General features: G+C 45.5%; 1 pseudogene; it reads left to right on the top strand.

Annotated features, from left to right (window-relative positions):
* The window catches only part of LOC120848985, a 101,405-nt pseudogene that overhangs the window by 4,041 nt on the left and 76,380 nt on the right, over positions 1–20,984 (top strand).

Genomic DNA, 20,984 nt, shown 5'->3' with positions numbered 1-20,984 from the left:
TAAAGAACCTTGCCCATTCCATTCCGGCCAAAAGGCATCTAATTTCATTCACATACCATTTCCCTCGACGTTGCCGCCATTCCATTCCCATTCCATTCCGTGCCGCAACACTGGTTTCTACATCCCTACGCCAAGCTAAACTTAAGGCTTTGTAGAGTGTCCATAGTCGACCTTGTAAAGCTCCAAATCTTTCCAAAGTTTCTGTACAAAAAAAAAGTAATTCGAAACCTCGTTTGTCTACGTTCTCGCTGACGTCATCGTGATGTTTCAGAACTTTGCGAAAGCCGTGATTTGAGCCCGAATTATTAGCTTCAGATCGAAGCAAAGTTAAACTTTGTCAACATGGCGGTGCTGAACGCTGCGGCCGAGCTTATCTTACGCCAGCATCGGCGTTGCTACCGAGACCACCGGGACGCGGGGACGCATTTCAACTCTCCGACGACGACTTTCGGCGACAGTACCGGCCATCGAAGGCCTTTGTGCGTTGACTCTGCGAAGATCTTCGTTCGGCGCCCGGACTCTGGAGGCGGCGGACAATCGCGTCTACGAAGACCGTGGAACAGCAAGTTCGCTGCGCGCTCCGGTTCTTCGGAACCAGTAGCTTTCAAGGCATGGTGGCGACTGACTAGCACCTGTTAGTCTCCCAGATGGCTGTAAGCCGGGCTGTCAGAGTTGTTGCGGCTGCCATTGTCGAGTGCCTCGGAAGTCGTTGGATTAGCTTCCATGCCGAAAGCAAGGCCTCCACCAAGGAGGGCCTCGCCCGAGCCGACGGCATGCTTGCCGGCGTAGTTGGGTGCGTGGACGAGACTCATATCGCGTTTTCCACTCAAATTTCACTGAAAATATGGTCTGAAAAAAGTTTACATGCCTGCGCCGCTAAGGAGACGAACTCGATAATGAAATTGAAACCACTCAGACTCTCATCGAACCTGTCCCGCGTGGTGGCGCTTTGGTATCTCCGAGTCAAGCTGCAGACGCTGCAAACGACAGGCTTTGCTCAAGATTTGGCAGTGTGGTGCTGTTTACATTGTCATCGCGAAAATTGCATGCAAAGAAACGATTTATGTCTAATAGCACTGGCACCTATGATCTCTTGGTAAGCTGAATCGCGGATAGAGGCCTGTATTGCTGGGGTCGAGCGGCACCACTGGCAGTCATCACTTGACACGAGCTAATGCTTGCTGCAGGAGAAAGGGGAAAACTAAATTTTATTACGTTAGTAGGTTTCTCCACCATTAAACTTCTATCGTGTTTTTCGCGAAAAACAGTTAATATTATGGGCAAGAATATTAAACGCGTTAGAATACCAGTCTTTTCTAAATAAATGTTGCGTGGTTGAGGGTCGAGGGCGACTTTGTTGGGCGTTAACTTTGATGTGTTTAATCACACAAGGGGTACCGAGAGTTATTGTAGAGTCGTCCGTGATTTCGGAGGCATCAGAGCTCAGGAAACTATAAGTTAGAAGGCCTTTACTGGGGGACATTCGGATCGTTTTAACCGTCTGTACATAGTACTTCTGGTGAAAGCTTTTTCTTTGAACTGCTGTGAGGGCTTCTGTGACAAACTGAAACTCGGAGCGTGCTGTTCAGTCGCTGAACGTGTCATTTATTTAGCAAGCGAAACAAGCGACGTCCGTAAAATCAATGGTGCCCCGGCCCATTTTCGTTTTAAATAGAAGTTTGAAGGTACGACGCATGTCTAGTTGATCTTCAAGCAACCCATATAATGATCGCAGCACGTCATAAAATACTCGCCCTCGAGCACCGTGCAAAAGCCTCCTACTTTTGCGTGTTTCTCCTTTAGACTTGCGTGTATTGACTGTTGTCAAGCGACGGCCGCCGGTGATGCTAGCGACGGGCTCCCGATCCGCGATCCAGACTAGCACTGTGAGAGTTCTAGTGCATTGTGCCCGCGGAGTGCTGCACGGAGAACCGGCCCCGAACGAACTTGCCAAATGCTGTCGTCTTAGATGTCGTAGATAAGTACCGACCTTAAACCGAAAGTGGCGCCTTTTTGTACGACGTGATGGGTGGGAATGCGAGAGTGCAGTCGCTGTCATCGTTTATCAATGAGCATTGGTTGCTGCAACGTGTAACTTATATTTGCGATGACTTCCATTTAAGCAACTCGGCTGTCAGAGATATTTACAGACAGCGTAAGTTTCCGAAACCAGTTGACTGCAAAACAGCCTACACTAAGAAAACTGTTGACACTGTACGCGCAAGATCTTGCTTCGTTTTAAGGATAGTATTATGATTGAACCACTGAAAGGATACGGCTTAAGTCTAGTTCGTTGGATACCTAGCATTACGTTTCGTAATACTTTTTATTTCCCTGACGAGAGCGTTGGGAAAGAGAGCTTTCTCAAACAAAATATGGCGGGGCAAGATAGCTGACGGTCGAATATGATTTTGCTCAGCTCAGGCCTCGGGCAACGTCTCCATGTTTGGCTTCCCCGGACGCTGAGTGAATGGGTGACAGGTTTCTGCTGTGGGAGCTTTGTCGGCTAATGTTCCTCTATCATCCGCACATGGATGATGTGACATCTCGCGGCCTCTGTGTTTGTCCTGAGCCTTTCAGTACACACCGGTAGGTTTCAGCGTCTCTACGACAACATAGCGACTCAAATTTTGCAAATGAAGCACGGGTCGTCAATTCCTCCCTTCGTGAAATATCAGACGCTTACAATTCAAGCCCGCGCTTGAGTTTGTGGCCCGAGGGACGCGATTTCGAGCAGAAATTCTACTCTTTCTTTCGGTTCCGCCGTGCGAATGCCTCATTGTACCAGACGCACTCCCATCGTCTGCTCTCGCTCCTCGTCTGAGCGAGGCATGACGGGATCGAATTTTGGCCCAGCGACGCTACGGACACCAAAGACAACCAACAGCGAACGGCGTGAACGCTCGCCTCCCCGCGCTGTCTTGTGCTCTCGTACACCGCGTAGGGTTCGAGAGGGATTTTCCGTCCCTCTAAAGTTAAAAGTTGCGAAGTTGAGCGCTCGCAGGGAGGAGGAAACTTCGCTGCGTTCTTTCGGTCAATCTCCCCGCTACGTCAAAAAGCAAAGAATGTTTTGTTCCACGGGTTTAGTGACCTTGCTCTCCAGTGACCGAGATGCGCAAAACACGTGCACCCCACATCAGTGCATCCTGCGAGGGAGGCGAGGCAGTGGTTTTCGCGCCGCGACCACCGGATACTATCGCTGGCGGGGCCATTTCATTAAAATATCTACATCACGAAGCGAAGACAGCGCTGTGTTCCTTGACTACCATTGCCTTTGATCCTTGGTCGATATTTCACTGTAGCCACACAAGGTAGATTAATATTAGGTGAAAATGATTATGGGTTTGGGATGGAAACTGAGCTTACGCCAATTACCGCAGAAGAGGATTGCATACGCGGGGACGCGATACGGTGTAACTCATGGAATGATGTAGACCACACCCTGTGCTCTTTCTTGGAAAGTTAATTAGATCCTAGAAAACGTCAATGAGGCTGTAGATAAATGTGACAATAGTAGCTCTCAGAATCAGGATCCTCAGCACCTGTTACAGCCATTCTTGCCAGTGTTGACGAAAGACCTGGGAAAACCAATATCCTACAGTACCAAACCAAAACAAAAGATGTGCGCCCCCGGACGTGCTGTGCGAGACCCATAAGTGGCCGAAAACGGGTACCTCTGTGCGGCGCTCGAGGAAATGATCGACACAGGCGCCGTACTTGAGTCAAAAAGCATATGGGCTTCGCCGATGGCCATCGCTCTAAAGAAGGACTGCACAGCCATACTTTGTGTTGACTTCTGGCGCCTAGACGCAGTATCAGTCAAAGTAAGTTGCCCATTTCCAAGTATTTCCCAGTGAGGTGTGCCCTTGGAAATGCGACTGTTTTTACGACCCTTGAATGCAGCCGGGGAAGTTTCAATTGAAGTTCATTCGACAGAGGTGCAAAATACTGCATGCATTTGCTACAGAAGACTGGTTGAATCCACTCGCCTTCCCTTTGGATCAACTTACTCGACCTCCAACATTCAGCGTTTAATGCATGTCGTTTTTCATGATGTGAAAATGAGTTCGCGATGGCATACATGGATGATGTAGTCATGTTTTCGTTAAAAATCATGAAGCACGACGTGAAAAGCCTACAGAGATATATCTGGCTCATTTGAAAGTAAACATATTCGGCAGAAGTCTGCGGTGTTCGGTGAGAATTAAAGTCTTAAAATGTAGTTGCAACCTAAACTTTAAAGGAAACCCGACGTTTCGAAGACAACTTGGTTTCTTCATCGAGGGTACCTAAAAGCACTCGGAACAGCAGCAGCTCTAACCCCTTCGTCTTCAAAAAAGAACAAGAAAGAGAAATAAAAAAAACGGAAAAACTGGAAATTAAAAAAAAAAAAATTGTAAACTACTCTTTTTAGTTATGGAGAAATTCAACTCGTCAGCTTTCTGGTCAGGACACGGAGGCCATATGCGTACACAGGGGGCAATGCGCCCATGGATTGTTTAGGTTTTCTGACGTATGGCTGGATTTGCCACGATTCCAAGAAAAGGCTTCCTGGGAAATTGGGCTCTATGCGCGTTCATGAAGTCACTGCGATGTTTAAGGTATCGTAATGTTTGGCGATGGCGTTTCGCTCACTGTTGAACATCCGCACGTCGTTCTTGAATTGGCGGATTCGCTCGGTAAAGTTTTTCGTCTCGCCGATGTAGGTTTCGGGTCACTCTGCGCATGGAATGATGTAGACCACGCCCTGTGCTTTTTCTTCTGGTAGACGATCTTTTGGTCCTGGCATGAACCTTCCCAGTGTGGACGTGGGCTTGTGGGTCTCCAGAAAATCTTTTTTTTTTTTTTTTCCCCAGTATTTGTGCGAGCGCTTCGCGGGTTCCCTTTACGTAGGGAACGCTGATGTGCGAGACTCGACGGGGCTGCCTTTCTTCTACTAGCATCTGGTGTTGTCTGGCGAGACTTTGACGTCGGGCGATGCGCTCAATGAAGGTACTAGAGTAGCCATTTTTCCAAAGTTTAGCCGATGTCGGCTTCCCTTTAAAGTTTTGGTTCGAGCTACATTTTAAGACTTTAATCTGGGTGAATGCTTTATATATATATATATATATATATATATATATATATATATATATATATATATATATATATATATATATATATATAACTGAGAAGAAAAAACCTTTAGTGAAAACAGCAACAACGGACGATTTAATCTTCGACGTTTCGGCCGGAGTCCGGCCTTCGTTAGGAAGGCTTCCTGACAAAGGCCGAACTCCGGCCGAAATGTCGAAGATTAAATCGTCCGTTGTTGCTGTTTTTCACTAAGGGTTTTTTTCTTCTCAGTTTTATACCCACGCCTTCGGCCTCCCGCCACCATGCCCGTTATATATATATATATATATATAAATAACGAAGCCTTTTAGCCATCTGCTTCGCAAAACACACACCCACACAAACACACAAAAAAGAAAGAAGTAGTGTTGAGGACAAGATCAAGAAACCACTTTCATGTGATTTTTGAGGGCTCTGACTGAAAACGCCCGTCAAAATCTGCCCACTTGAACTGTTGGCTTCTTTTTGAGGGTGGTGAAAACTGTCTCTGGATGCCAACAGTGTTACGTGAACTCATTAACTTTCACTCTGAGAAAGCGACGGATCGTGGACATCGATCACATGCGCAACCGTCTCTTTCTTGCTTTCTTTTTTTTTTTCATTTACAATTTTTCATTTGATCGTAATATACGTATATATACACAATACTTACATACATACATACATACATACATACACACATACATACATACGTGCATACATACATACATACATGCATGCAGGCATACATACATACATACATACATACATATATACATACATACATGCATACATACACACACACACAAGTTGGATTGTTATGCCGCTGTAAAAATATTAAACCCTGATACGAGATCGGATTTGCCGGGGTATGTGAGCTTTAGCAGCAAGACATTTTTAAAAATACCAGAACTAGGGTCACTAAGCCGTCCAAACAGCTCACATGAGCTCCTCCGTGCCATGGGAAGAGCGGGCGGTCCGTCTCCTAAATATTGTGTTCACAGAATGTATTTATATCTTGCAAAGCCTTCATAAGCTTTATCACAAAATAATATCGCACTTATTCACACTTTGGACACAGACTTTTGGAAAATAGATGGTACGTCACAGTATTTAAAAGGCCCCTAAAAAAACGTTTTAACAGTCTCTTCAAAACACGCTTGTCAAAAAAAAAAATTAGGCGAAGAAAATTTTTTTTAGAGTAATATGGACGGCCCGAGTTGTTTTCTCTCTCGGCATTTCGGGCGGGTGGAGGAGAGATGGACCGGATTCGCCTTCACGTTGAGGTGGAAAGAGCGAACGATCGAGATGGTGATTCCGGAATAACCCGCGACGTCTCGGACTTTTCGCGCAGAATATGAAGTAAATCTTTCGCCGCTAATATTACTCTAAAAAGATTTTCTTTCGCGTAAGATTTATTTCTCGACACGCGTGTTCGAACCAGACTGTTTAAAACAAAATAGTTTACTTTTCAGGGGTCCTGTGAAGTGCTAACCACTCCGGGGCACGCGCATTCATATGTCCTGAAGAACAATTTTAGAAAACAACGTTAAGTGCATTTAAATGAGGGCATCGGAGTGCCGTTGGCATGAATTATGTGGAAACGAAATAACTTACATTAGCGAAATCAGACAGCATGGCATGGCAGAGACGGGCTATTGCGCAGATCCGGTCAGCCTCCTGTTTGATTTTTTTTTTTAATGAGGAAGAATGGAGGGGGAGGAAGACGTGTCCGAGTTTTTTTTTTTGTGTTCTTTCTGTAGCACCGACTCAATACCTATTCTATTTCTTGAACTGACGCAATCGTCGAACTTACGGGTAGCTTTAAGCTACACTTTGTTTCATCTTAAGTCCAGACGTAGACGTCACTACGGGCTAATGGGACCAAATATGAAGATTCAAATGCTTAACTCCCTGGGTCTTTTTTACTTGCGAGTCCTTCAGTGATAATAAAATACGAACAAAAACATGATGAACTCCATGATGGTGCGCATTTCGATTCTGTCTGATGGGTCCCATCAGCTGATAACGTCGGCTGAGTCTGGACTTAATAATAAACGACGTATAAAACGTCCTTTGCAGTGATCAAAGCAAACCGTTTTAAACTACTGTTCGCTCCTCCCACGCCGCCAAGTTAGCACGTTGAAGTTTTAAGCCATAAGGTAAAATAAGGAACATTTGCACTGGGAAGGCATCCGCCCTTCTGTACGCGCACGTTGCAAGCTCACGAACGCTAGTTGCGCATGCGTGTCTTTTTCAAAAATGCGAATCGCGAATCGGTCAGCACGGTTTGCTTTGAAATTTCTTCGTAAACGGTGGGGAGAAGTTATCATCATAATAACCGATCCTTCTGGCGCTCATGCCGAGGGATCGTGGAGTCGAACTGGCCCATTTTGAGGCTCAGTGGGGGTCCGGTTCAGCCATGCATGATGAAGATCGGTTTCGTTACCGGACTCAACAAGCTTGAAGCTTTTCCCAGACAACACATATTATCCCATAGATACACTTCGAATCTACCAATGTCCCTCGCGGGAATTTGCCATTCCTATTATACCCTTAAGACACCCAAGTAGGTACATTCCGGTTTATGTACCCGCGGCATATCGTAATGAGTTTGCGTGTAGATTATGAATTTTCAATTCGTCTTCGCATTTCGACAATACCGAATCGGAACCTCAACAATTGTCTTTTATAAAATGTTTACTTTTTTAATTAGTTTATATATGGTTTGCAACTCCGACAATACATCACCTTACCCTCCAAGAGATGGCACAGGTAGCCCTTTGGTTTGCAGAAACCAGGACAATGAGGCAGTTGCGCTCGAAGACGGAACTAAAAGAGCGTATTATATCCGCTTCCGATGAGATCACAGACGACATGCGGAAGGCAACCTCCAGAGATTATGAGCGAAGGCTGCAGAAGTGCCTCAAAGTTTAAGTCGGTCATGTCAACTGAAGAGAATAGCTAACCATTTTGTACAAGTGACCAGCGCCCCTGACAACCGCGAGAATGGCGAGCTTTTATTGACAGACTCCTCTCGGGGAGATTGATTGCTGTTTATCTCGAGAGCGCTTTTTTAACCTCCCATGTCGCAAAAGTGCAGACCAAGTATTGTCCAAAAGGACGCATTGTGGCAGTTTCCTCACCAACCGTGCTAGAGAGTCTCGGCAGCAGCGTCGGAAGCTGTACCCGACCAGGCTAAAGAAAGCAGACAACTGGCAGAGGAAATCCTTCGGCAGCAAGAGCGCCATCGCTATGCACCCGTGTTTTCTTCTCTTTTTTTTTTCTGAATTTATGCTTAGACCAAAGGTACTTTAGAAAAACATTATATGCATTTTATTGGACCCCGGTCGTTGGGGACTGCCTCAATATATATATATATACCGGGTGTTTTCGCGAAGACTTTCAAAAAACCTAAACATTAGGGCGTTTTAAATAAAAAAAGAAACTGTCTTCGGCAACAAACTACCAGACACGGCGGACGTCAGGAATTGCCAAAAACATACTAATTAACCTAATAATTAATTAAGATGTGTTAATTAACTTTTTAATTAGTGGAAATAGACATATGGTTCCAATTAGGAAGTTGTTGAGCGTTATCAAAAACCACTAAATCAGTCATTTTCAGAATGACTTTGAGCGCGTGAGAAGAGTAGTAGTGCACTAAAGTCACCCCTCGTGGAGCAGGTACAAGGCTAGCGGTCGCGGGAAGGCGCCCGCGCGATTTTTCGCCTCTTATCTAGCCCCAGCCTTGTACCTGCTCCACGAGTGGTAACTTCAGTGTGCTACTACTCTTCTCACGCGCTCAAAGTCTTTCTGAAAATGACTGATTTAGTGGTTTTCGGTAACGCTCAGCACTTTTTTGATTGGAACCATATGTCTATTTCTACTAATTAAAAAAATAATTAAGAAATTTTAATTAATTAGCTGGGCAATTAGTGTAGTTTTGCCAATTCCTGACGTCTGCCGTGGCTGGTAGCTTGTTCCTGAAGACAGTTTCTTTTTTTCTTAAACGCCCTAATGTTTAGGATTTTTTAAAGTCTTCGCAAAAACACCCGGCATATATAATATAGAAAATATATATATATTTTTTCTTTTAAATAAAGGTGGATTTAAAACCCCTTCGTGTTTTAAAAGTAGCGCCAAGTGCGTCGATCCACGAGGCACGTGTAAGGTGCAGCCATTCGGAAGATCATGGCGACATAGCGGGCAGCACTGAGCTAGATTTTATAGCCATGTTCTTCCCAGAACTGGCGCGCGGCACGTGTCTCTAGCATTTCCGCAACAATGAATAGCGCTACTTTTCCCAGGATAGAGGAGCTTTAGCTGGAACCTACGGGAGCCAGAGTTCCGCGTCGGTTTTCCACGTGCCGCCGAGCCGCTATTCGCCGAGATCCGATCAGGTGAGCATCCGGGTCAAATGCCGTGCAGGAAAGTAGACGTTGTACGCGCCCACACAGTACGTTGCCCTGCTTTTGAGCGCGCCGCGCGCCTCGAACGCGCGGCGCCGCTATTCGCCGAATTCAGTCACGTGAGGAGCAGGATCAACATGCCGTGCAGGAAAGACGGCGCTATGGGGATGAACGCGCAACTCTGGCTCCCGTAGGGATCCTCTAGAGGAACACTAGGTGGAACAAACCGATAGCGCCATCTAGCAATAGGCGTGGCGAACGCCTCAGTCGTCTGAGTTGCCGTCAACAGTTGACCCTGGCGAGCTTTTTTGCTCTATTTTGTTTCCCAAAAAGGGAGCTACGGTTTGTAATTTTACGAGGTAAAACCAACCTCTGAAATACACTTTTGAAGAAAAGCTTAGATTGCACGTGCAGGCGCCGATATCTATTGCCCAGTTTAGAATAGGCCTCGGCATTTCAGCTACCATATATAAAATGTCGCTGAAATGCCGGGGCTCGACCTAAATTAGACGCAACGATAGGCCCCTTCCAGTAGTAGTCTAATGGCGAATTCCACTGGGCGTTTTGGAGCGCGCCGGGATCAGTTGACCAGATCCGGACTGGAGCACACGATCCGAACGGGGTCGTGCCGCCTACGGATCCCCTGTGGAACATGACCACTGCTCCGGGAGGGGGGGATGCCTTCCCTTCATTGAATGGCCCGGGAATCTCCTTTCCGCGGCCGCCGCGGTCGTTTCGAAGACATTCTCGCAATCGCGGCGCTAACACGTGTTCGACGCACGAGCGGCAGGAATGGCTCAGGCGCTTCTAGCAAAGATTGCCAGAATGCCCGTAGCGCGCCAAATACCTTCTCTTCTCCTTTCTGGAAAGCGAACCGGCTGTCGAGCCAAGGGCTAAGCAAGCGGCCATTACGAATTCTTCTGATCTCGAGACAATCTAGGAGGCCAGCCCGCGACGTGCTTCTTCTTCTTCTGAGGCGACATGGGCGAGATCACGCGAGATGCCCCACGAGAAAAGAAGTCGCGTGTGTGCGGCGAGGGCTGGCCCGGCTGGCTTCCGGTTGAATCCGCCGAAATCGTGGGAGCGACTTCTCTCGGATCCAGATCGAGATTTGGAGCGGAAGCTAATCCAAAACGACCAGTGAAACACGTCGGTCTCGATCCCGATCGCCCAGTGAAATAGGCTCGCTCCAGAAAAGTCGATCCCGACGCGCTCCACAGCGACCAGTGGAATTCGCCGTAACATTTTCGTGAAAGGTGTATTCCACAGCTAGGTTTTGCCTCGTAAAATTACGAGGCTCAGATTGTTTATGTTAATCAGTGGCTCTCAACCATCGATGTTTCGCGGACCCCTCGTGGATCGGTGGAGACGATGGAAAACCCCCTTCGTGGTGAGGGGATGGGAAAGCTATAGGTTAAATATAATAATGATTTAATAAATGAATATATCTGAGGGCTAGTGTGAATTCAACCTGTCATATTGACATACGAGAAAACTCGCTTGAAAACTGAAACACTTCATCTCGACTCGAGAAAAGACAAATGTATTGCCGGGCTTGACTGATGAGGCAGGGCTTCGCGGACCCTCCCTTTGAGAAACACTGATGTAAAAGATAAGACGGCGAAGGAAGATGGTAAAACACACCTGTAATATACACCTTTGACGAAACGTTCAGATGGCTACGTGCATGCGCCGATTTTTAAGGCCGATTTTCGTTCGGACCTTGGCATTTTATGTTTGAAATAAACAAAATTCGATACTTTTCAATCAAAATTCAAGGGTGCAAAAAACTGCACCGGGTAAATTTACCAGAGTGGTTTTTTTGTTAAGAAGAACACAAGCATGATTAAACACCAGAACAGTCCGATATCTTAACGGTTATATTATTCTCTTTAAAGGACCAATGCAACAATATTTGTACTTTGCGCAAATACCGCTTAAAACGGATCCTTAAAGGAGCAATGCAACAATTTTTGTACTGTGCACAAATACCGCTTAAAACGGATCCCTAACATTAATGACCTATGAAACACGCGTTCGTTTTTCCCCCCACGCAATAGAAGTCCCAGAAAAAAATTTAAGAAAAACAAGCAGCCTTCACCCCCTCAACTCGCAGCCAGAACAAGCGGCCACGCGATATGGAGCCGATTATATGCCGCCAGTGTTGATCATAGCCACGCGCTGGGGTTGGCAAAGCGCAGGACACGCGCTGAGTTCCAGACATTGTTATGGCTCGGCTGTTGTCGTCGTTGCAGCGATTGGACACGGGTCACAACCCGAATGCTTCTCGAGCTAGCAATTGTCACGAGCCCAAGTCGAGTGCCCACGCAATGCTCGGGTCCAATCTATGAACCGCATTCAAATATCGTCACTTGGGTGTACTGCGATCCCCGAGTTACGTCATCAAATTTTGCAAAGGAGAGATTGAATGAAAATGATCGCTTTTGTCCTTGAAATTACACCGCAACAAAGGAGTTTCTTGGCCAATGGCGTTGCGTGTGAGTATCCTTGAGTCCCAGGTGTGCCAGTAAGCTCGTGTAGAGAGAAAAACATTCCAATTGAATATCGTTGCACAGCTCCTTTAACGTTAATGACCTATGAAACACGCGTTCGTTTTTAACCCCACGCAATAGAAGTTCCAGAAAAAAATTTAAGAAAAACGAGCAGCGTTCACCCCCTCAACTCGCAGCCAGAACAAGCGGCCACGTGATCTGGAGCCGATTATATGCCGCCAGTGTTGATCATAGCCACGCGCTGGGGTTGGCAAAGCGCAGGACACGCGCTGAGTTCCAGGCATTGTTATGGCTCGGCTGTTGTCGTCGTTGCAGCGATTGGACACGGGTCAAAACCCGAATGCTTCTCGAGCTAGCAATTGTCACGAGCCCAAGTCGAGTGCCCACGCAATGCTCGGGTCCAATCTATGAACCGCATTCAAATATCGTCACTTGGGTGTACTGGGACCCCCGAGTTACGTCATCAAATTTTGCAAAGGAGAGATTGAATGAAAAGGATCGCTTTTGTCCTTGAAATTACACCGCAACAAAGGAGTTTCTTGGCCAATGGCGTTGCGTGTGAGTATCCTTGAGTCCCAGGTGTGCCAGTAAGCTCGTGTATAGAGAGATACATTCCAATTGAATATCGTTGCACAGCTCCTTTAAATAGGTAAATTCTTGTAAGACGTCTCATTGTGTTTTTTCTTCTTTTTAGCCTTGCTTGCTTTTCCCAAGCGCCTCCCCTCCCGGTTAAAAATTTCAGTTGAAATATACCTACCATATTAAAAAAGAGCCCTGATAATCATTGATAGGATTTACTGGCATTTCCTCAGAATATCCCGCAGTTATCTTCAATGAATGTATATCTTGACAATGTACCCAGAATATCCGGCGTATATTTGCACGCATCAATCGGAAATTACACCATCTTTATGGGGTTTCGCAGGGATATCACTTGGGTGTACTTCTGTTGTCCGGGTTAACACCGTTTAATAATTCTACCTATGACAGTGGCAGCCTGTACATTTTCCGCGCTAAACATAAAAGCGTATATCGTTACCACTCAGTAGAAAAGAAGGGCGTTTAACTCGGCATTTCGTGCATAAAAAATCTAATTATCGGAACCCGTGCCCTTGAAATGAGGATAAAACAAAATCAATATTAGTTTTGTTCACGTATCACGGCTTCTGATCGCAAACACTACTCTTTGGAAATTAAATAATCATAAAGGTGCTCGAAAAAAAAAAGAGAAGAAGTACTACCATTTGACATCAGGCATTTCGATGGCACGAAGAGAAAGTGCCGGCCAGTTGCGGGGCTCGATTTCCTTTCATTGCGCGACCCACCTGACGGAGCCTTATAAGAGGAGGGGCGCCATACAACCGAGAGTTCGGCCGCGCGGCGAACGAACTCCAGGTGACCGAAACTAATCCTCAGTATTTTGCAGGAGTGTACAAGATGTACTCTGCTGGTCTGGCAAGTAAAATGCCGAGATTTACATTTACACGAGAGATCATCTAACCAACATGCTACGCGCTCGTAAACTGCCCCCTCGAATGGCTGAGTTGAATACGAGAAAGAAAACGAAGGAAGTCATGAGCTGATTGAATTGAAACAGAAGTCACAAGAAAAAGGCGAGGTGCTCAATTTGAAAAGCGCTAAATATATAGACCACTCCGCAAACAACGTCCGGAGTTCCGGGCAATCGATGCCCTGGAATTCAACGTTTTTGTACTGGTCTCATCGTGGCTTTGCGTTGAATCTACAGCTATCACAGCCGAACCGACAAGCGCTGACTGTTCGTCGAGTTTGTTTACAACGGCAGCCATCTATGGACCCCTACGCAAGCCGATTGGTGGTGTGTGATCCTCTTAACAATCGACATGGTAACTTGGTGGGCTGTCTGGGGAACTGTGGTAGAGAGAGTAGCGCGTCACCTTGGAGGGAAGGGAGTGCTGCTGGTCTGACGTCGTCGCGCTGAAATGCGACGCAGGCGACTGATGCTAGCTCGCGCTTTACGTGACCCGGACAAATCTTACCATGCGGCTGGCGGATAACGGAGACATCTTCTACATGGTTCAGGGAGGTGAACTGAGCCCTCCACGGGACTAAATGTTCCACAGAACCTCATTTTCTCAAATTTCACGAGTTGGAAACTATAGCAAAAGGTAGTTGACGGAAATATTTAAGCCCACGGTAACGAATATATAGCATACCAATCTAAATCACGAAATATTTTGCATGCTGAATATTTTAGAAATGAAAAAAAAAAGAGAGACATTTACAGTGGGTGTTAAAAGCGGGCTGCAGCAACGCGGTTCAGTATATTTTCACCGAAGCATGCTTGCAATCCGGAAGAAAACGTTCTCAAAAACTAAAAGGAGCCAAGGTGGAGTACAAAACAACACAACTACCTCCACCACCTGCTTTGTACGGTATACCAATAATGCGAATAATTCCTGTTTATGTATTATCGCCTTTTCTTTTTTGCAGGAGTACTCTTTAGCGAAACAACACACGGACACAAAAAATAGGCCTTTCGCCTTCCTGCATACTAAGCTAGAAGTGTGTCTCCACGTCGACGACCCGACGCAGAATTGTGCGGCTGATAGGCACGCCATTTATTTCTTTTTCTCATTATAATTGCGTCGTATCCACGTCGCTTTTCCTTATACACGCAACATGGCGTCACTGACGCCTCCCCCGAGAATGCTATAATTCACCTCGCGATGCTGCACGGAAACCAAATAGGCTGCATGTTTGGTTAGCTTTATAGGGTGGATTGTGTTCTCAGTTCGGATGGTTCCAAGGGCAGGATGATCCTTAGTCTTTCAGTGCCCGGAGTGGGTGGTACTCTTACATTTGGTGGTGCCTAGGGACGATTTTTGTATGGAAACAGATTAGCTCATACCATTCTTTCTTTCTGGTGCTGCGTGCACTTCCCTTCAGCACCACCCGGATACAAAACCTTTGCGCTGAATTTTCTCAATCACCAAAACAGAGCAAGTGCGTTTTCACGCCCTTTGCTCTCATCCTCGTTCTGCGTACCCTTTATAAACCACCTGTTTCTGCTCCTCTCTTTTCTGCTTTTTCCACAGCTATCTGCACCGCGCGCTTTCTCACACCACCTGCTTCTGATTCTTCCATTCCTGCGCTCTGGATCCTTAGCTGAGTCGGCAGAGCGCTTGGTTTCCCCGCCGGCAGCGGGGGTTCGATCACTTTTTTTTCAAGATCGTTTAGCGGTTACGCAATTACCGACCGGCACCTTTCGGGCTTAGGCGACTCCTAATGCTGTATGGCCCTATAGGCCAACGCGTTTGTTAACAAACAATCCCGCGTTAGGCTATACCAGTTGTCGGCATTGCGTGTGCGAAAGGAACAGTATTGCGAGGGGTGAAGCGACACAGTGCATGCATGCGTATGCGCTCTGTCGACAGAAGCGCCACCGCATGGGTCGTGACGTCCGAGCCGAGTGTTAGTGCCTATAATGCTGCCGTTTTAAAACAGGTGTGCCTCACACTACATCACACATTGCGACTTTCCAATGCACCGGGGGCTGCCTCCCGAGATCGTAGTCTTACATCCGACAAACCTCCCCCCCCCCCCCCCCAAAAAAAAAAAAAAAAAACTTTTTTGTCAGTTACCGAGAACAGTTCCCATTTCCAGATTAATAAGAGAAAAAAAAAATGAATAAGTTAACGACAACTACTGAAACCAAGCATATCTTCGGGACAGGGCTACAGTGCGCGAAAACTGAGTGTTTGCCGATGAGTTGTTTCTCTGTTCCGCTGAAACATACTATATTATTTGTCGATGACACACATTACACGACGAGATTTAAACAAATAACCGCCAGTTTTGTTTTTAAATTACAAACGTTGTATTATCCGGGCATATGTACCTAGACATTTATTTGTTTGCAGTTGGTTTGCTCATCTGTATTGCTCGAGGAAAACCAAGCGATATCTCGCTCCGTTATATACATAATTTAAAAAAAGGCCTGCCGGTGTGAGATAAATTTCACTTACAGAGCTGTATAAAAATAAACGAATAAAGTTCTTAAAGCACGTGGTGTGGACAAACCTGAATGATGGAGGGTTTGATGTTGAGCTTGATAATGACATCCTTGCAAGAGACAAAAGTTCTCGTTATAAGCCTGCCTGCCTTGGCGGTGTCTAGCGGGTCTGCAATAAAGTGATACTTCAAGTAAGCTATCGAGGGTGGTTTTAAACATCGAGGAAAGAAACGGCACGTGAGAAATGGTTTGAACGTAAATTTAGTAGATCTTTTATCTCCTTGCTTTCTGTAGCGGTTTTGTTATGTAAGCTGCCAACGTGATCTACACATTGGTACTTTCATAATATGAAAGGAAGTAAGCAGAGAAATGAAACACTGCACACTAAGAGAGTTTACAGCCTTAAAAGTGCCAAAGCGCTCTTCGAGTGACTTCTACCATTGACTACATCCAAACGGCACTCTTATTTTGACAAGGTACACCATTTTGATTGCACAAAAAGGTTGCATTGAACACCTTACATTTTGAACAGTGTAAAAAGGGATTATAAAAAAATGTCTACACGCTTAAGTCAGAGAGACGGATATCGTTTGTAAGAGCGTCCGCGGCACTGACACCAGCGTTACCCAAGTTCTTTGAGGGACAATACCGAATAATTATAGTATATACTAATGCTTTTCACTTAGAGAAATATTCCTTGAAAGTAAATATGTTATGGATTGCGCGAAATATTGACGTGGAAGACGATACAAACGTGCAATCCTCGTGAAAGTGGAGGCGATGCACACGTGAAGATGTCTGATTAACGTGTTGGGCGATAGAGCCGTCATCAGGGTCATGCCTCCTTTCTCTTGCGTGATCATTTGTGTCTGTTTTTGCTGTTTGTATAATTGCTGCTCGTAGTAGATAATATCAATAGAATTTTGCTAAGATCGCGAGCATAATTTTTTGGCGTTCACCAGCATCCTAAGGTGTTGGTGTTGCACCAACATAAGTAAAACTTTCTAGAGTGCGTCGTTGATGTCAAAGGTGTACTTGCGGTTATCATCATGGCAGTGCTGAACTGCAGAGGCGTGTTTATCATGGTGAATATTGGTACGAGCCTCTGCCAAGCGTATCTATATTAACATATCTTCGTTTTTCTATACCTCAATGAAAATTTAATTTCGTGGTAAATAAAACTGGATAAAAATATACAAGCGGGATAATAATATCAAAGTAGCTATGGAGTGTTTGCTTTTGGATCGACAAAAAGCGCCCTACTTTATCGTAATTTATCTCTGTGACGTTGCTAGATGAATAGCATTCGGCTAGGAAGGTCACAAATATATTCTATTTTATTCTATTCTATACAGGTTTGTTTACCGATGATTGTGCTTTTGTGTTGAACAATTGCGACTTAAAAGTGGTGTTTTAAATGAAAAATGACTATGAATGCTAGGCGTGTCCATGCAAGTTTTACAAGGATTACAAAGAAAATATACACTGAATACAGCTTAAATAGCGACTTCGTCAAAACATAATGTGCGTACAATTATATGGTTCTTGCGCTGTCGAACGGCCTTCTATGAAACGCTCAAGCAGACGATGTAGTTTTAAGGGTTGGTAGGACATTGAACTTTGAAATGTTCCGCAAACAACATAAAGAAAACAGCATATCATACATCTATTAGACCAATTCTATGATATGCTTGTTTTGTATGAGAACCTCCACAGAAATATCTCATTAAAAAACAAACCCAAAAGAGCCGCGTGGTTTGTTCTCGGACGATACAGAGGAAAGGACAGCGTTACCGTTAAGAACCACAATTGGGAATTGCTCTCAATGCGACGGAGCAAACTAAAACTTATTTTTATCTCATATTAATGGCTGGCTGCGTATTGATAAAACTACTTACTGAAGAAAACGCATTATATCTTTAGTAAAACCAACAGCTGTTTTAAGATAAGAAAACATCGTGCCAGAACGAACTTTTCCGCCAATTCTGTTTTGTCGAAAAACATTCCACAATGGAACAAGATGTCGGAGGAGCAAATATGCTCTGAAACCGGAATTTTCGTTCGTTCGTAACCACTTTCAGTAACGTCTTCCGGCAAAGCGGGGTAAGTTCTGAATAAAAAGTAACACCCCGAGAATTATTTTTGTGATCATCTCAATCCCAGGGTAAGAGAAACAATTAAAACGTACCTTGAGAGGAATATAATTCCTCAAGAAGCAGCTTAGTAAGGTACAAACTAACACTAATCATCCTAAAAAAAAACAAGCTAGAAGATATTAAGTTTTTACAGCACTTACTCAGGGGTGGTCCTCCACACCACCTCATTGTTTGGTGTACTGAACTTGCACATCCCACCTCTAAAAGTGCTAGCACGATCAAAAATATCAGTACTGCCATTGTAACGACCGGGATTAACTGTGAGAATACCAGTAGCTGATAGCGAGCACGTAGTAAAGACTATTGTGGCAGCTGCGACCAGCTTTACTTTATTTGAAACTGCCATATTAAGGGAAGTCGCAGGATTGAGGTGTATTCAAGTCATTAGTGCCAACCCTCCATTCGTTACGTTGATGTATCGGATGGGTCGCGCGAGATACGGCCTGTTATAATAGAGTATGCGTTCGTGCTTCGACCTTGTCGCAGGATAATTTTTTTTTCTGGACACATACGAAGGAAAGAAACACTTTCCGATACTGAAATTGCGAGATGAACGTAGAACCGCCAACAAAGGCAAAAATAGAAAGATCTTGCGTGTCAGATTTGGGAGCTATTTCTCATCACCAACTAGCGTCAGCCCCACATTTTTTTACGGAAAAAAATACATAGAAGTATGATTGTCTCCGAAACTAGAGTGTCATAAAAGAGGGTAATTAATCGTAGTTTCACATTAATATATGCGCACGAAGCAAAGACCCTTGTGTAACCGGCATTTTAGTTGTCAGTTTCATCGAATGGCACTTGGGCGATTGACCAATCAGCTCGCTCCATTGTTGGCACGAAAAAGCGTTACACCGACGCGTTACGGTTACGCCGACGGCGACGCCGCTCAAGCTAACTCGATATTTTTGCAAAGCTTTATCTTAAAGAAACGATTGGGTTGAGGCCGATCAGTACCAAAATGAAACATGCCTCCAAGCACCGGAAAATGCAAAGATTCATGCGGCTGCCTCTGATGTTACTGTGATTCTTTGCGTCTCCTTCACCGCTGCGACCCTTTTCCTCCTACAATGCAACGTTGTGTACCCTTTCCCTTCTTTCCTGCTGCCACCCTTTTTTCCTTGCCACATTGCCACGTACCCATTCTCTCCTTCACCCATATTAGGGAGTTTTCGTAGACCGCGTTTTCCCCTCCGCTAAAGCCTCCGCAACGGAGAAGCCGCTGCTGCGCATGCGGGCCGATGGCCTTGACTGTAGAGTTCCGGATATCGTAGCGGGCTGCGGAGGGCTTAGCGGAGGGGGAAACGCGGTCTACGAAAACTCCCTAGTCTGGGTGCTCGTCGGTTTCGAACCGTAAACTTTCAACACGGGAGACCGACGCAGATGCGGGACTTGAGGCAAAATATGCTTTTGAAATTTTCTTGCGACAGCAATGCAACACTTGGAATAACAAGCTCACCTATGTACTGCAGTGTCTACAGCCGAGAACAAACTCGCCCGACTACCTCAACTACGCCCCAACATGCACGGTTCATTCCTTCACCTTTTCGAACAAACAACATTTGTTTCAATCCCGCGCTCAATCACAGGCATCAAAGACTGTTTCCTAGATGTGGCAGCTATGCTGAAAAGCACATCGCTTCGAGAAAAGCAACATGGTGGAGATTCTGCTACTTGATACTTGCGCTTTCAGAACCAAAGAAAGAAAAACAACAGCGGATTAAGACAGTAAAGGGGGACAAACGAAAACAGGGTTCTTACCCAAATATTGCAGTCTTCCATTAATAGCTGGTGAATGGCTGCAATAACCCTACCAAAAAATCCGGTATAACTTTTTGCTCTCCGGATTATGGAACCGGAAATGTATCTGGACTCTATCTGGACTCTATCTTGAATTTGGGTTTTCAGAAATTATTCGTTTGTCTGCAATGTAATTCGGGTTTCCAGAAACAAATTTCCGGTTCCATAATTCGGATAGCGAAAAGTTATACCGGATTTTTTGGTAGGGAAAGGCATCAGCCGAATGGGAAGCCCTTTCCTGGCTGGCATTCAGATCCGTCTTCCGCATGAATTCGGGGCACTCGCACTCGCTATGTTTGCAACAACCCCGCGGCACTCCACGCACGTCAAGTGCGGTAAACATGCACACTGTGCCCGAACTCACGCACCGTTTCCCGCTAAATCTCGCAAGTCGCAGTCAGTCAAGCTGGTCCAGCCACCAGCCCCAACCACAAACAAGGCGTGTTGAGAACTGACTGAGTGACCCAGGGGCAACGGGAACACATGCGCCCTCTCTGCTTCCAGAAAAAAATAAAGCTCGCATCAACAAAAGATCAACAAAAAAGCGCGCGCAGGGGCATCTTCAGGGGGGGCAACCCATTTGGATATATATTAGCTTGACGATGACTGGAGGCGCGCGAGTTTATCCGATAATCTAAGCGTATGTTTTGCGGTCGTCACGCTAACGCTGTCGATCACGTCCGAAAAAAAGGCTGAGCCGGATTCCTCGGACTGTTATAACGTTTGTATGCAGAAACCAAACGCTTATGCTCGATCGCATGGTGCTTAAAACGTCATTCCCTTCGTATTGACGTCGTTTCCACGCTTAAAACTCGCGGTTAGCGTGAGGTTCAGCGTGACAGTTTTTAGAGTGTAGCAGACGTTTGTCTAATTTTGTCTTTGTTCGCAGATGACTTGTCAGTGTGTTTTTTTTGTGTTTTTGTTTTGTTTTGTTTTTGTCGGGGAATGAAAAGTAGTAGCAAACAAACTCGTAATTTTTCACTCATATTAGCAGGTGACGTATCTGAGCGGAATT

This window comes from Ixodes scapularis, unplaced genomic scaffold (genome assembly GCF_016920785.2).
Source record: "Ixodes scapularis isolate PalLabHiFi unplaced genomic scaffold, ASM1692078v2 PGA_scaffold7__128_contigs__length_106722199, whole genome shotgun sequence".
Classification (NCBI taxonomy): Eukaryota; Metazoa; Arthropoda; class Arachnida; order Ixodida; family Ixodidae; genus Ixodes; species Ixodes scapularis.
This window is presented reverse-complemented; position numbering and strand designations above follow the sequence as displayed.